At 36.0% G+C, this 13,556-nt stretch overlaps 1 protein-coding gene and 1 non-coding gene across 5 annotated transcripts in view; one reads left to right on the forward strand and one right to left on the reverse strand.

Annotated features, from left to right (window-relative positions):
* Window positions 1–13,556, reverse strand: part of CDIN1 (CDAN1 interacting nuclease 1) — a 234,575-nt gene that overhangs the window by 57,971 nt on the left and 163,048 nt on the right. The window lies entirely within an intron of this gene.
* Window positions 11,200–11,275, forward strand: TRNAA-AGC (transfer RNA alanine (anticodon AGC)). Its single transcript has one exon. It is a non-coding gene; the product is annotated as a tRNA-Ala (tRNA).

Below are 13,556 nucleotides of genomic sequence, written 5' to 3' on the forward strand. Positions count from 1 at the left end.
GATACTCTAACCAACTGAGCTATCTGGCCAGGGAGAGCTTGGGGAGTTTTTCAGGGAAACAGATAGACATCGACCTTTAGGAATGAAAGAGGAAAAATATAACCTTGAAAGAAGTTCCCATATAAATATTGAATATGAGTGTGGAGTGAATAAAAGCCTTGGGTTGCCTTGGCTGGATAGCTTGGTGGGTTAGAGCATCCTCCCTAAGCACAGAGGTTGCTGGTTTGATCCCTAGTCAGGGCACATACAGGAACAGCTCAATGTTCCTGTCTCTCTCTCTCTCTCTCCTTCCCTTCCTCTCTTGCTAAAATCAATAAATTAAGAAAAAAAAACTCTTAAAGAAAAAAAGAAAGACACCCCTGGGCTGATGGAAGCCACAGAACAGCTGATTCTTTGGTGAACTGAACTCCTGTAAACTGCACATAAATGTTTTAAAAATAAATTAATTTAGTAATACCTGAAAGGAAAACTATTTTCTCATCCAGAAATGTTTGTCACAAGTGTTATGAGAACCATCTACTTTTATTTAGAGAAGTAATATAACAAACATTTTCCAAACATTGCCACTCATTGTTTAAGTTGAGGAAACACACATTGTTTGAAACATTTTTTAAAAAAATGCACTGACTGCTAAGAAACTGCCAACAATTTAAAAATGTTTTTGTTATTTAAAAATACATTCCATAAAAACTACTGGTAGAAAATGTTGCAACTTTCAGCAGTGCCTTGATTTCCTTTACTCATCAAGTGTCTAAGTATGTCTGTATATATGTGTAGGTACACACATATATATTTATATGTGATATGTATACACATATGTATTATGCAGATAACAGATTATTTTGTTTTTATTTGTTGCTATTTAATATAGATTAAGCATTAAGGGAAAGAACACAGAAATTAGAAATCCTCAGTTCAAGTCTCTGCAAATAAATTGGACACTAAAAAGGCAACTGGTTTAAATGCTACTCAATAGTCTGAGTTTAACTACTTCTATAAATAACTTACTTCCCAAACCAAATTTAACAGAGAGGAATAGAACAACATATGTCCTTAATATCCACGTATGTTTTCTTTTTCCATCACCACTGAATGGCTTCCTTTCCCATTTCATACTGGAGATTCAGCAATAAACTCCCACTTGGTTTTCTGTCCTAGTCTTCCCGATAATTCTTACCCCAAAACACTAAGAAACCAAAAGCAAACAAACAGACAAAACCCCACAAACCAAACACCTCTTGATTTTCCACACTGCATTTCTAAATAACAAATCTAATTGTGTCAGAAACTTGCTTAACTAAAAGAATTACTAGACTGTCCCAGAGGTGTTTGAAGTCTATGGCATCGTGAAAGGTTTTTCTTAATCTAGCTCCTGTTCTCTATGCTGTAATCATACTAAAAATCGTTGACAGCTTCCTCTCCTTCAAGCTTATATGCCAGTGCACATGCTGTTCTTTCTGCTCAGACCACTTTTCCTTATATATCCATCCCTCTATTCTAAACTCGCGCTTGTCTGAACCAGTCACCTGAACTTCCACTCTATGAACTCCACGTACATCTCAATCCCAGTACTATTCATGATGTAATTACTGGTTTATTTGCCATCACTGCTGCTTTATTGGTCTCTGTCTCCCATTAGACTTACCTCACTGAGAACAGAAACTGTATTTTGGAAAAATCTCTGAATTCATAGGCCTCACAGAGTGCCTGGTTCATGGCTGGCTTTTAGTAAATTCTAATTAGTGATTATCTAAGGGATGAAATAAAATGAATGAAAATCTAAGGATCTATTTGAGGACATGTCTAGTAGAAACTTGATTGTATAACAGGCAAGTCTCACGCCTTTTATTTTAATTCCCAAATATTTAGGTGCACTTGATAATACACGATCTCGATCTTGAAGCACGTTTTTAATATGTAAATTACCATGATCTCTAAATGGAGTGATGTGGAATAGATGGAGGGATGGCAGATAAAGACCCATAAATGATTTAATTATTTTAGAGAAGTTCTATTATAAAACAACAAAAATAATTACTGAATACATTTCTAACTTTTCTCAGTTTCTATTTTGGAAATTAAATTTTTCTAAAAATGATACTTTTTGTTTGCAAATCAAATTCTATGCATATATATACAGAGAAAAATCTTTAGTGCTTAAAATAGCAGCAGGCACAAGAATACCAGGGAGTCACTTAAGAGGTATATTAAAAATAACTTAAAAGATTCACTTATGAATGCAAATGCCCATCTATGGCACAATTATGGATAGGATGTTGGTATTTATTTCTGTGTCCTATGATTTCAAAAAAATTTTAATATGTAATATTTTAAAAGAATACAATTAACTGATATGAATCAATTCTATACTTAGTACATACTGACCAAAGGTATATGAAAACAACATATTCACAGACATTTTTGATATACACGGTCTGCATTAATAATAGTAATAATGTAGGTAACAAACAAACTAGATAATAGTTATTTTGTAAGTTTCACAGACTCATTGTTCTTTAGAGTTCTCTCCAGTGGACCATGAATATTTTTAGAAACTAATGGTTAGTATAATAATGAGGTTATCTTGCTATAAGATAATATAAGAATTCGGTTATCTTGAAAATTTAATTTAATTTTATAGTATACATAATATAAGGATGACATCAGAGCTAATGGTGGTGTGAAAGATATTCCTGATCTCTCCCCTTTGAAATTACAACAAATTAAACAACTATAATGCAGTGAAGTAACCCCAGCTGGGCTCGCAGGTGTGTCTGAAAGGTCCAGGCACCAAAGGCACTAAAAATGGGATAGGGTGAAAAGGGGAGTGGAAGATAAAATGCACTTGTGGTCCACTCTGGAGAGAAGCCCAGAGTGACTAGGTTTTTTTTCCTCTGTCAGACTACATGGAGGAAGGAAGCTTGGGCTGTATAGGTTTTGTCAGTCAGGGATATGAAGAAGGAAGCTCAGAGTGATGACTGGGTCTCCTGGAGGGAGGAGCAGAGATTGAGGGGCAGAGGGGAAAATACTAAACCAAAGTGGAGGCAGAACAAGGGGTCATGGCCACTGTTTCCTTGGTCTGCCCACAGCTCAGACTTGGCACAGAGACAGAGAAAACTAGCCTCCCAGATCCTGCCTCCCTTACCTCACATTATGGAAAGTGGCAGAGACAGATGCCACAGCTAGCTCTCCAGAGCCACTCTCTCTCCTGAAGAACAGAGGTGCTCTGCATCGGTCCCCTGGTTTGTTGCGATTCAGAAAGAAGTGCCCACCCAGAGGCCTGGCATCACCATTGCTAAAGCCATGAAGCTGTAAAGCCCTCACAACATGCCCCACCCACCGACGTTACTGTGGCCCCACTTATATCATTGTGACAGCAATGTTTTGGAGGAGGTCAGCCCAGGAATTTCACCAAGCTAAAACTTGTAATACAATGACATCTATTGGAGGAAAACAGAAGACAGGCAACTAGAGATGCTATAGAAAGAAGAAGAGAGACACTCATGAATTTAAAAAAAGAGAGACCTCTACAATAATTGTCTGACTTCATCAGAAAGACCAATATAAGAATAATGGATATATCAGAAGGAGAAGAGAAGGAGAAGGGAATGGAGAGCTTACTCAAACAAATAATTGGTAAGAACTTCCCAAGCCTATGGAAAGAGTTAGATCCTTGAGTCCAAGAAGCAAACATACTGCCTCAACCCAAACAGACGTTCTTCAAGGCACATCATAATAAAGTTGTCAAAAATCAATGAAAAAGAAAGAATCTCCAAAGCAGCTAGGAAAAAGAAGAACATAACATATAAAGGAAAACTCATTAGTTCATCATCGGACTTCTCAGCAGAAACTCTACAAGCCAGAAGAGAGTAGACCCAAACATTTAAAGTCCTGAAAGAGAGGAATTGCCATCCAAGAATATAATATTCATCAAAACTATCCTTCAAATATGAAGAAGAAATAAAAAACTTTTGCAGACATACAGAAGCTGAGGAAATTTATCACCAGAAAACCCCCACTTCACATTATACTTAAGGAGGTTATTCGACCAGACACAAAGAACAACAACAACAAAATAATAAAAACTACAAGTAAAAGCTCCAACAAGATAATAATAAAAACAAGAATAATCTATGACAACAATAAAATAAAAGGGGAGAGGATAAAGTTCTGCAGTAGCAAAGGAGGATGGAGTGCAGAAGCACTTATAAGATAAATGACTTACATATGCTGATTTTTCTCTTAATTACCTAATGGTAACCATTAACATAAAAGCCACTACTGAAACACATAGTTTAAAAAAAAAGAAGAAACAGGGGAAAGAAGTATGGAATGCCACCACACAAAAGCAAGTGAAAGAAACACAAAAGAGAAGGATCAAACGGGACATAGAGCCGCCAGAAAACAAAACATAAAATTGCTATAGGAAATTCTCAAGCATCAATAATCACCCTATATGTAAATGGATTGAACTCACCAACAAAGAGGCACAGAGTAGATCGGATAAAAGCAAAATCCAACTGTATGCTGCCTTCAAGAGACACATCTAAGCTTCAAGGACAAAAGTAGAATACAGAGAAAACTTGGAAAATGATTCTTTAAGCAAATGATACCCAAATAAAAGCAGGTATAGACATACTCATATCTGATAATGCTGACTTTAAGACAACAAAGGTAATAAGAGACAAAGATGGATATTTCATAATGATAAAGGGGACACTGTATCAAGAAGATATAACACTTCTTAATATGTATGCACTGAATCAATGAACAACAAAATATATAAGACATCTACTAACTGATCTAAAAATATACTTCTCACAAAAGTTAGGGGATACTACAAAATGAATATGAAGCAATAAAAAAAGAAGCATTTGATTTTTTTAATTAAACAAGAACATTAGAAGAGCAAACGACAAATCAGACAGTTGTTCAATTATGCAAATAAAATGCAAATCCAACTTTTATTTCATTGGTGAAAATGCACTATCCAAAAGGCACTATACAAAAGGTACAGGAGTATCTGCACATTCCTTCACACCCTAATTTTTGTGAGCAGTGTAGAAGCAGACAGAAACACAACCATACTTGAAGATTTCAACACACCATTGATGGCTGTAGACAGATCATTCAAACAGAAAATCAGTGAAGAAATATCAGCCTTAAATGACACACTAGATCAAATGGACATAATAGACATTATCAAGACATTTTATCCCAGAACATCAGATTATACATTCTTCTCCAGTGTGCATGGAACCTTCTCAAGAATAAACCATATGTTGGGCCACAAAACTAACATCAACAAAGTCAGGAAGACTGAAATTATACCAAGTATATATTTTGACCACAAGACTTTGACATTAGAATTCAACTGCAAAAAAGAAGTAAAGGAACTCACAAAAATGTAGAAATTAAATGACATACTTATAAAAAATGACTGGGTCAAAGAAGCAATAAAAGCAGAGATCAGAAGATATCTACAAACAAACAAAAATGACAACACAGTATATAAAAATTTCTGGGATTCAGCAAAAGCAGTAATAAGCAGGAAGTTTATATCCTTTCAGGCTTATATCAAGAAATAGTAAAGATCCCAGGTAAACAACCTAACATCATCTCTTAAAGAGCTAGAAAAAGAAAAACAAAGGCAACCCAAAGTCAGCAGAAGAAAATAGTAAAAATTAGAGCAGAACTGAATAAAATGGTAAAAAAGAACTATAGAAAAGATTAATACATCAAAGAGTTGGTTCTCAAAAAAGATCAACAAAATTGACAAACACCTGGCTAGATGCACTAAAGAAAGAAGAGAAAGGACTCATATAAGCAAAATCCAAAATGAAAGAGAAAAAATCAATATAGATATCATAGATATACAAAGGAACATAGTAGAATACTATGAAAGAGTAAATGCCACCAAATTTAACAACCTAGAAGAAATGGATAAATTCCTAGAATTATACAATCTTCTTAGATCGAGTCACAAAGACGTGGAAAACCTAAGTAAACCCATAAGGAGGGAGGAAATAGAAACAACTATCAAATACCTCCCCCAAAATAAAAGTCCAGGACCAGATGGCTACACTAGTGAATTCTACCAAACATTCAAAGAATATTTAGTTCCTATCCTTCTCAAAATCTTCCAAAAAATAGAAGAAAAAACAATACTACCTAACACATTTTATGAGGCCAACATAGTCTTCATAACAAAACCTGACAAGGACAGCACACACATAAAAAAATCAAACAAACAAAAAAACCCAACAACAACAAACTACAGACCAATATCTCTAGTAAATAAAGATCCAAAAATCCTAAACAAAATTCTAACAAATCAAACATAATGACACATTAAAAAAGTAGTGATTTATTCACTCCATAAGATGCACTTTTATTCCCCCAAAAGTGGAGGGGAAAATGCCCATGCGTCTTATGGAGCAAAAAATATGGTATTTTATTAAATATTTTAACACACCATTTGGTCAGAATTTTTTTTCTTATTTTCCTCCTTAAAACCCTAGGTGTGTCTATGGTCAGGTGTGTCTTATGGAGAGAAAAATATGGTAGTACATCACAATCAAATGGGATTCATTCCAGGAGCACAAGGATGGTTCAACATACAGAAATCAGGCAACATAATACACCACATCAACAAAACAGAGAACAAAAATCATATAATGCAGAAAAGGTATTTGATAAGATACAACATCCCTTTATATTTAAAACACTCAATAAAATGGGTATAGAAGGAGAGTACCTAAACATAATAAAGGCCATATATAAAAAAACATCAGCTAATATTATACTAAATGGTGAAAAAATAAAGGCTTTTCCTCTCAAATCAGGAAAAAGACAAGGGTGCCTACTCTCTCTACTCCTATTTAACAGAGTTCTAGAAGTTTTAGCCAGAGTAATCAAACAAGAGAAAGAAATTAAAGACATTCATATAAGGAAAGAAAAAGTAAAGGTATCACTTTTTGCAGATGACATGATCCAGTATACAGAAAACCCCAAAGAGTACACCAAAAAACTGTTAGAAACAATAAGCCAATACAGTAAAGTCGCAGGATACAAAATCAATATACAAAAGTTTATTGCTTTCTTATATGCCAACGATGAAACTTCGGAAAATAACTCAAAGAAATAATTCCTTTTACAGTTGCAATAGGAAAATTAAATATCTAGGCATAAACTTAACAAAGGACATGAAGGACTTATATACTGAAAACAACAAAGCATTACTGAACTTGAAAAAGACACAATAAAATGGAAATATGTTCCATGTTCATGGATTGGAAGAATCAACATAGTTAAAATAGTTATATTACCCAAAGCAATATACAAGTTTAATGCAATCTCCATTAAAATCTCAATGCCATTTTTTTAAACAATAAAACAAAAAATTACCAGGTTTGTATGGAACCATAAAAAAACCACAAATAGCCAAAGCAATCCCAAGAATAAAGAATGAAGCTGGAGGGATCATACTGCCTAACTTCAAATTATACTATATAGACATGATAATCAAAACAGCATGATATTGGCAGAAAAACAGACATACAGATCAATGGAACAGAATCAAGATCCCAGAAATAAAACCACATACATATGGACAAATCATCTTTGACAAAGGAGCCAAAAACACACAATGGAGAAAAAAGAAGCCTCTTCAATAAATAGTGCTGGCAAATTGGAAAGCAAAAGAGTGAAACTTGACTATAGTTTGCTCCCAGGCTCAAAAATTAATTCAAAATGCATCAAAGACCTAAATATAAGATCTGAATCAATAAATTGCATAGAAGAAAACATAGGTACAACCCTCATGGACCTTGGCCGTAGAGAACAATTTATGAATTTGACCCCAAAGGCAAGGGAAGTAAAGGCAAAAATAAATGTATGGGGCTATATCAAACTAAAAAGCTTCTGCACAGCAAAACAATTGACAACAAAACAAAAAGGCAGTAAACCAAATGGGAGATGATATTTTCAAACAACAGCTCCAATAAGGGGTTAAAATTCAAAATATATAAAGTATTCACAGAGCTCAGTAACAAAAAAGCAAACAATTCAATTAAAACTTGGGAGAGGATCTGAACAGATACTTCTCCCAAGAAGACTTACAAAGGCAAAAAAGTATATGAAAAAATGCTCATCTTCACTAGCTATTAGAGAAATGCAAATCAAAACTACAATGAGATACCACATCACACCTGTTAGATTGGCTATTATCAACAAAACAGGTAATAGCAAGTGTTGGAGAGGCTGTGGAGAAAAAGGAACCCTCATTCATTGCTGGTGGGAATGTAAAGTAGTATAAGCATTATGGAAGAAGGTATGGTGGTTGCTCAAAAAATTAAGAATAGAACTGCCATACAACCCAGCAATCTCTCTGTTGAGTACCTCCAAAACTTAAAAACACTGGTACATAAAGACACACGCACCCCTATGTTCATCACAGCATTGTTCACAGTGGCCAAGACATGGAAACAACAAAAGTGCTCTTCAATAGGGGATTGGATGAAGAAGATGTAATGTGTGTGTGTATATATATGTATATACACACGCACACACACACACACACAATGGAATACTACTCAGCTACAAGAAATGATGACATAGTGCCATTTACGACAACATGGACCTTGAGAACATTATACTGAGTGAAGTAAGTAAATCAGAAAAAGCTAAGAACTATATGATTTCACACATAGGTGGAATAGAAAACTGAGACTCATGGACAGAGGAAAGTGAAGTGGTGACCAGGGGGAGGGGATGTGGGGGAAGGGGTTGGGGAAAGGCAATAAAGAAAGACAAAATAAGGTGACAAAAAATGATCTGACTTTGGGTGATGGGTATACAACATAATCAACAGCTCAAATGCTATAGAAATTTTTATCTGAAACTTATGTATTCTTAATGATCAAGTTTGGTCACCTTGTTAAATTTAATTTTCTAAATAAAATTAAAAAAATATTATATGTACATGCTGACTGGGTTGTCCTTAAGGTCCATTTGTCATAATCTAGTCATACATGCAGTCGGAAGTATGTAGACAATAAGAACACAGCCACTTATGCACCCTTTCTGCTTACTGGCTTTTAGATGAATACAGAAACAGTAGGAAATGATATTGTAGGTGCTCAGTTGTTTAGCGACACAGGAAGGCAGACATTGCAGCATTCAGGTCAGTAGCGCTATATCAGAAAAACTTCACAGAGAGATCCTACAGCCTAAGTAAGTAGTCAATGTCTCGAATTGCACACGGGCTGAGGAAGAGTTGTGCACACAACAGCAGTGAACTGGAAGGCATTTTCAAAGCTATTGTCTAAGTTTGAAGCACAGAGAAATTGAATTCAATCTGATTGAATGCAATTCAACTCAAATATTTATTGAGAGGTATTTTAGCACAGTTGGTCAGAGAGAACTTCCCTGATCATTTCAGCGTGCTTTGAAATGAATGTTTTTATTCATTTTCTTGATTATTTTCCATCATAATATAAACTCCCAAAGTGGGGGAGGGAAGCACTTATGTCTTGTTCATTGTTCCATTCCTGGTGCCCAGAATATTGAACTCAGTAGGTGCTTAATGTGTCTCTGTTGAGTGAGTGAGGATTTTACCCTGGCTCTTGAGGAGTTTGCACTAATCTGGCTCATTAGTCTGCAATGGGAAATACTTATCCTACATAGGTAAACAAATAATAGGAAGTCTCCAGAAGGAGGTCTCAACTTAAGCACACTGGGGTCTCAGAAGTCTATGACGGTGCAAAAAAAAACTGTGAGCAAGCAGTTCAGAAAGTCAATCAGAACTGAAAGCTTATTTGAAGAAGTTAACATGATTAACACTGAATTCAAGATTCTGCTTTATGTTTACCTTCTTCCTTTCTTGGTCATTAACATCTAAAACTGTACTGATTTTTCTTGCCTTCTGTATGAAGGAATACTGAAGTGAGAGAAAATAATACAAACATAAAATAAATAAATAAATAAATAAATAAATAAATAAAAATTGCTTTGCATAAGCTTTGAGATCCTAAGAACATTTATATCTTAGAACATGTCTTGATGTTAATAGTGAGCTTTAGTATCTAATTTTGCTCAGGCTATATTTTATATGTTTATCACATATATGTTTTGACTTGTCTAATCTAGTTGGGTTTTTGGAGGTGGTCCAAATAAATGGATCTATAGTTTGAACCCTTCCTTTCCTAGCAGCTCATGCACAGAAGCCATTCTCTGTGGGTATCTGGGTAAGCTCTATAAAACTTCGGATTCTTGGTTTCATTTACTTTTTCCCTGTCAACCCATAAAGAAACTTTTCTGGATTAAGCATAAAACTTTGTGGTTAAAATTTGTATCTCTACTATATCTCTAATAATGAGGTATTCAAAAGACAAAACAACTGAGAGTCCTTATTTTTCCCCCAAAAGTTCTTTCCTAGTGTTATGGGCTGAACTATATACCTTTCTAAAATTTCATATGTTGAAGTCCTCATCTCCAGTACTTCAGAATGTGACTTTATTTGGAGATAGGATCTTTACAGAGGTAGTTAGGTTAAAATGAGGTCATTAGAAAGAGCCAAAATCCAGTATAACTGGTGTACTTATGAGAAAATTTGGACACAGACAGATATGTACATAGGAGAGGTGATTCTAAGGTAGGGAGAAGACAGTCACCTACATACCAAAGAGAAAGACCTGGGACAAATCCATTCTTCACAGCACTCAGGAGGCACTAACCCTGCCAACAATTTGATCTCAAGGCTGCCAGCACCCAGAGCTGTTAAAATATATTTCTGTTGTTTAAATCACCTAGTCTGTGGTATTTTGTAAAGACAGTCCTAGCAAACTAATATATCTAGCAGTGGTCGGCAAACTCATTAGTCAACAGAGCCAAATACCAACAAAACAACAACTGAAATTTCTTTTGAGAGCCAAATTTTTAAAACTTAAACTATACAGGTAGGTTCATTCCTTATCGAGGTAGCGCCCGCATGTGGTATTTGTGGAAGATCCACACTCAAGGGGCCAAGGAGCTGCAGTTTGCCGACCAAGGACCTAGGGAGTAACATTTGATTTTTTAAATATTGGTACTTTGCAAACTGAGAACATACTTTATGAATGTTAAATTATTATAATAATTAATGAGATAATAAAGTATACTTTATTTTTAAGGTTTTTCAGACTTAAAAGATTTAGACAGGCCCTGGCCGGTTGGCTCAGTGGTAGAGCGTCGGCCTAGCATGCAGAAGTCCCGGGTTCGATTCCCGGCCAGGGCACACAGGAGAAGCGCCCATCTGCTTCTCCACCCCTCCCCCTCTCCTTCCTCTCTGTCTCTCTCTTCCCCTCCCGCAGCGAGGCTCCATTGGAGCAAAGATGGCCCGGGCGCTGGGGATGGCTCCTTGGCCTCTGCCCCTGGTGCTAGAGTGGCTCTGGTCGTGGCAGAGCGACGCCCCGGAGGGGCAGAGCATCGCCCCCTGGTGGGCAGAGCGTCACCCCCTGGTGGGCGTGCTGGGTGGATCCCGGTCGGGCGCATGTGGGAGTCTGACTGTCTCTCCCTGTTTCCAGCTTCAGAAAAATACAAAAAACAAACAAAAACAACAACAACAAAAAAGGATTTAGACATAGTTGGAAATATTTTGGTCAGAAAAACATTGAAGGTAAAATTATTGTGTTTCTACAAGAAATGCTTTTGAGGCAACCTCATGTGACTCTCCTTTTTCAGATCCTACACCAATTCCTTTCAAGGCAGAGGTCACACACTGAATTGGTCCTGGGATTTATCTTGTTTGGCCTTCAGTGTTTTGCTGGTATTGTTGTTTTTGTTTTTAATATCAACATCATTTAATATGGAGGAGACTGAAACATAAAAATCGGGATTTTCAGTATTGTTTAAAGAACTGGAAGATCTAGCCATACTAGGCCCATTGTATCCCCATGGCCTCAACAGGATGGCACTGAGTGGTGGCTCCTTCATGTCAAAGCCCACTTGCTATTAGGTTTCCCACAATTCCCTTCCTTTAAATTGCCTGCCTGGGTCCTGTAAGCATTTCACATTGTAATCTCTAGTTCAAGATGAGGCCTTCTGGGCTTTTCAACCATGAGAAGTATGGATAGTTAGGGTGCCCAGATGAATGCAGTATTTATTTCACTGCAGATAGCACAGAAATGGAAGCTCACCTCTTTTTCCCCAATCCTACCTCACTCACATCCCACTATTCATTTGATTATCATCTCAAATCTGTCAGTAGTCCACAGTAGAGTTCCCAAGATGGTATTCCAAAGAGGACATGAGGTATTAGATGCAAAAAGTGATTCTTGGTCAAATAAATTTGAGAAATGTAGAGTTAAACAATGATAAACATGTCTCCTTGCTATAGAACATGCAGAGTGTTTGAAAATTTAATATAGTGGGCAACATTTTCTAGAATGATTTGACCACCCAACCTTTGTTTTGGGGAGCCTTTCCAGCAAACAGTATTCAATAAAACTCTGACCCAAACAAGCCCTTTTCCCACACAAAATAAAATCATTTTTGTTAAGTAATGTGATTTGTGCAGTAAATATAGCACTTTAGATGAATATTCAAACAGAATTAAAAAAAGAATAAGGCTGTGCGATAATTCCTTTGGAATATTAACTTCTCAATTTTTGTTGGCTGTGATATGTGCAGAGACTAGGCCAACACTATGGATCTTTTAAATGCAATAAAATAGGTTTGTATAATTCTCCATAATCAAAATAGAAACAGGAGGATGCGTACTTATTTCCACTTGGCTCCAAGATGCCATCTTCTGCTTTACTTTAAATTTGCTAACATTTGGAATATTTGCATAATTAATTTTGAAGCTTGATAGCTGCAAGTAATATGCATCCGTGTGCATTTCTTGTAAAGTGTTTAACAAAATAATTGCAGTATCATCTCCAGACCTCCTAACAGCATATAAAGCAATATTGATAATTTTTTAAGTTGGTATTATTTCTCTCAGAAACTGTAATAGGATTCCTGAGGAAACAAAAGACTGATGACTGCTTAATTTTACTGCATATAGTACATTAGATTTTAACGTTCCTTTCAAGTGTCAGAAACTCTGGAAACGTCAAATGCTAATAATATAAACAATTTGTGCCATTAATATTGGCACATGATATTAACATTTAAAAAATATTTATAGTTATTAAAAATAAACCTATTCACTTATTCAATAAATATGTATTAAGAACTTGATACCAGGCCCTGTTCTAGTCTATAGTACATAGCGGTAAACAAAGAGACAAAATCCCTGCACTTGTAGACCTTTAGTTCTCGTGCAGCAAACAGTGAGAAGGTGAAAAAGACTATGGAGAAACAAAGCAAAGAAGGCAGATGCAGGATGTTGGAGAGAGTCAGGGTAGGCCTGAAAAGGTGACATGGCATCCAACTTCTGACACTGAACCATATACGTATTGAAGCAAAGTATTTCATGCAAAGGGAGCATTCAGTGCAAAGGGCCTGATGCAAAATGTACATGGCAAGTTTAAGAAACAGCAAAGAGGCCAGAGTGGTTGCTGAAGAGGAAG

The sequence above is a fragment of the Saccopteryx bilineata genome, chromosome 4 (assembly GCF_036850765.1).
Source record: "Saccopteryx bilineata isolate mSacBil1 chromosome 4, mSacBil1_pri_phased_curated, whole genome shotgun sequence".
Classification (NCBI taxonomy): domain Eukaryota; kingdom Metazoa; phylum Chordata; class Mammalia; order Chiroptera; family Emballonuridae; genus Saccopteryx; species Saccopteryx bilineata.